We start from the raw sequence: 4,768 nt of genomic DNA on the forward strand, positions 1-4,768 counted from the left end.
CTACTTTGACCACAGCCCTCATTGACCTAAGAGAAGACCTTCATTTGTTAAGTACAAGAATAGAGGAGGTGGAATTCACAAGCAGATCTAATGCTGATGCCATAGTGGAGATACAGCAGTTGTCAGCATCGCACTCATCTCATATTTGTGATTTTTATAGACAGATTGAAGATCTGGATAATAGAGGTCGCAGACATAATATCAGATTGCGTGGCTTGCCTGAATCTGTGGAGCCGAGCGACATCCCCAAAACAATAATTGCGATCTTCAGTGATCTGCTGGGCCGTCCACCTGCTGCACCCATTGATCTGGAACATGCACACAGAGCGCTTTGCTCCAGAGGTAGAGATTCTGACCCCCCAAGAGATGTGGTGTGTTGCTTGGTCAGCTTTCCAATCAAAGAAGACATTCTCAGAAGGGCCAGAGAAAGAAGACGCCTTTTATTTCAGGGTAATGAGATAGACCTGTTCCAGGACCTCTCCTCCATAACCTTGCAACAAAGGCGAGAACTTCGCCCCCTGCTGGACACACTTCACTCTCATAACATACCATACAGGTGGCGATTTCCATTCTGTCTTTCCGCTCAAACTCAGGGGCGCACAGCCTACCTGCGAGGTCCAGAGGATCTCCCCAGCGTCTGTTCCGCACTGGACATTCATCTAATTGAGCTTCCAGACTGGTACAGATCTCTGCGTCTTCCAAATGCTACTGAATCTGGTCGAGTACCAAGTGACATGGATTGGCAAGGCCCCCATCTCCTCCGAGACTTCCTGCCAGAGGCTCCGCTACCAACAACAGCCAGACGGCCTCTCCCTGCCATGATGCCTAAAGGCCTTTCTTCGATCTTTTCCCTGACTTTCTCTCATCAGCAATACTTATCCAGACTATGATCTTACCAGATCCCTCCCATCTGACTCCAGGACCATGCCGGTAGCACCTGGGGTCCTATTTGGCCCCTTAACTGTACACCTTCACCCTTTCATTTTCTGCTCTCTAACCCATCTGCCCTGGTCCAGGTCTTTTAATGCCCCTGCAGATGTTGCCAAATTCGCCTCATCGATCATGAAGACCTTTTCCCTCTCCGTCTCAGCTTCTCCAATGAACTGCCAATCCTGATATACCTCCGCAGGCACCCTCCATGTCACTGGCCTTTTTATTGCTGCATTTTCACTACCTCTGATGGAAGCCTGGGGGATGGTCCTACAGTCTTTCTCTAGCCCTGTTTGTAATGTATATGCTGATTTGTCCGCTGCCTAGAGTCTCTGGATAGTATGGATCTCCAGACCCTCTATGCCTGGCCCCTGTTTGGTTGTATGGCCTCCCAGGGGTCTTTTGTTGGTCTTGCAGTGGTCAGGGGTGATTTCCATGCCCTCCATTACATATTGTCTGTATTTCCCTGACCATGATCCCTACTGTTCTTCATCAGAGTTTACTGTGAGAGGCTTCATACTCCAGCTCGCCTTTATACCTTTTCCAGGGGTGGTGTGGGATGGCGGGGGAGGACTGGGTTGGGGGGAGGAAGGGATCCAGGACCCGGGCTGTCATTTCCATACTATTATTATGTTACATATCTGCTTGAAATAAAGTATCACCTCGTTACACTCTCCAGGTGTTGTACCCTGCGGGGTCCGGCCCCCTCCTCCACCTCATGTCATAACACCCATCTAAACCACATTTACTGCTTACAGGTTTTGAAACCATCATTTGGAGCTTCTGCTGAGCTCCCCCCTAGTCCCATCCTCTCCCCTCTCCCCTTGCCTAGCTACCGCTATTTTTTCTTTTCAGACATGAGGTGCTACTTGATTTTTAGAATGTCGTGGAGTCCTGCGGGAGCGGGGTGGGAGATGGATGGTTTGAGTTTTTGGGAGGAAGTCGGGAAGAGAAGAGTTAGGACAGATGAGAGATACCTTAGGATTCCAAAAAGAAATGGTGCACTATGTCTCATTTTTCCCAACTGTTTCCTTTGATGGTTGCTTTTTTTTTTTTTTTTCTGAGTGGTTGCCCTGATGTTTCTGTGATGTTGCAATGTTTTTGCCCTAAACAGATTATGATACGATTTGCTTTTCATCTTAATGATATGCAGGTTTTCCATCTGGCTTTCACTGATGTTTTATTTTCAGGCTGGACTCGCACACTGGCCCTACCACGGCACACCTACGATGCCACAACTCTGCCCATAACTTTAGGATCATGCCTCGACTGCATTCCACTTAGATGTGCATTTTCTCATTTCCCTACATACAATGCTTCCACCACGATACGCCCTAATGATATATATTCGGTCTCCTTGCCCTCATGACATTTGTTACATTTTCCTTCTGATATCCCTAAGCTTGTTGCTGCGTCTTACCTCACCCATTATGCTGGACGATGGTGGTTGTGCCCCCATCTATATCTTCATTCAAACGAATTGTGCTCACCCTCCCTCCCCTATTCTTGCATTTTTTTAAGGTCCATGGCCCGGTGGACTCTTTCATTTTGGATCTAAGTCCACCGCGTTTCCCACACAGCGAGCTTTGAGAGCTCTCACTGAACTTTTTCCGTCCGTCTTTACTCCCTTGTCCTCTGCCTCGCATCTCCATACTCCCTTTTCCCATCCCTTTAGGTTCCCTTTACTCTCCTGGACATGCCTTCTCTCAACTCCCTGTCAGGACATCTCTCGCTGAAAGTTCTGTCTATTAATGTGAAGGGTCTGAATACCCCTGAAAAGCGCTCTCTCATGCTTTCGCACCTTTTTAAACAGAGAGCGGATATTGTCTTTCTTCAGGAAATGCACTTCCGTCACGATGCCATACCCAAGCTTACTAACTCCCATTTTCCGACAGTTTATCATGCTCCTAACCCTCATGCTAAATCTAAAGGCGTTGCCATTTTGATTGCAAAGCACCTCCCTCTGGCTATCTCGGAGTCACTTCCGGATCCGGATGGTAGATTCCTGTTTCGAAAAGGTAATTTTGCCAATAGGCCCATCACATTAGCAAATCTTTACACACCCAACACTAGACAGGTATTCTTTTTCCGCTCCATTACCTCTTCGCTTTCCTCCTTCCAGACGGGTATCCTAATCTTGGGAGGTGATCTTAACGTTCCCCTATGCCCTTTATTGGACTCTTCCTCGGGAAGCTCTTTCTTGCCATATAAATCCATTAGACAGATTCACACTCAACTTCAAGATCTGCAACTTCACGACTCTTGGCGAGTCCTCCACCCGAATATCAAAGACTATACATTTTTCTCCCCTCCACACAACAAATATTCCAGAATCGATTACCTCTTTATCACGCAAGCTGACCTCTCTTTCCTCCATGATTCCTCCATCGAACCGATGATCCTCTCTGATCATCACCCTATCACTATGACATTACGATTTCCGGAGAAACATTCCCGTTCTAAGATATGGCGTTTGGATGCCTCTCTTCTTTCTGACTTGGCCAATGAAGCAGAGGTTCGCTCCCAATTAACGGACTACTTTTCGAACAATCAAACTCCAGATACCTCTTCGTTAACTCAATGGGAGGCACATAAATGCGTCATTCGAGGAGTCCTAATAGCTATGGCCACAAAATGTAAAAAAGAGAGACAGACTCGCTTACAACTCTTAGATCGCATTAAATTCCTGGAAAAGGCATACAAACATAATCAGGCCGCCTCGACTTTATCTGATCTTACGAACACCCGCAAACAGTTCTTAAACAAACTAGGCAGCTAAACGCAGATTCATTCTGTCGCAAAAACTTTTTTATGAGTTTGCTAACAAAAGCGGGAGATTCTTAGCCAGATCCCTCCAGACAAAAAAGTCGAGTTTAACGGTTCACAAGATTAGGGGCTCGGATGGCTCTTTGGCCACCTCAAATGAGGATATAGCATCTCACTTTGAGCAATACTACAAAACATTATACAATCTCCCTCCAGAACGTCACCCTTCTGAGGCCAATAAGCCCAGAGACACCCTAATCTCTGACTTTATTCGCCTCTATAGTCCTTCCACTGTACCTGATGATACTGTTCAGGATTGGGAACATCATATCATGATGGAGGAACTCTCCCGAGCCGTCCAGCAAATGAAACCTGGTAAAAGCCCAGGCCCTGATGGTCTTTCTGTGGCATATTACAAGGAGTTTCTAGATATTTTGAGTGGACCCTTCCTCTCTGCCTTCAACACTTTCTCTTCACCCTCCACGCAACAGCATCGCCTCCTGGAAGCTCATGTCACTGTCATCCCCAAAGAAGGTAAAGATGTCACTTTGGTTACCAATTATAGGCCCATCTCTCCTTTGAACATAGACATCAAAATCTAAGCAAAGATCCTAGCCAACTGTCTCCTTCCCTTGTTACCCTCCCTGATTGACGTTGACCAAGTGGGCTTCATCCCGGGAAGGGAAGCAAGAGATAACACCAACAAGGCTCTTAACCTTCTCCACCGACTTCACGATTCTCGCAGTCCAGGATTTATTCTTTCCCTAGAAGCCTTTTGATAGGGTGTCCTGGGATTACCTAAAGGCATCCCTACAGGTGCTTGTTTCAGGGGACACCATGCTGAATTTCATTATGGCACTGTATTCTGGTCCAACGGCTCAGGTCCGTGTGAATGGACATCTATCTCATCCATTCCCTCTTGGGAATGGTACGCGCCAAGGTTGCCCCCTATCCCCGCTTCTTTTTGTGATATCACTAGAACTATTGTTACGCAAACCTTGCTTAAACCCAGATATCAGGGGTATTTCCGTGGCGAACAAGGAATACAAACTTGCTGCCTACGCAGACGACA

Source organism: Staurois parvus, unplaced genomic scaffold, assembly GCF_062004578.1.
Source record: "Staurois parvus isolate SC_StPar_1 unplaced genomic scaffold, SC_StPar_1.0 ptg000136l, whole genome shotgun sequence".
Taxonomy (NCBI): Eukaryota; Metazoa; Chordata; class Amphibia; order Anura; family Ranidae; genus Staurois; species Staurois parvus.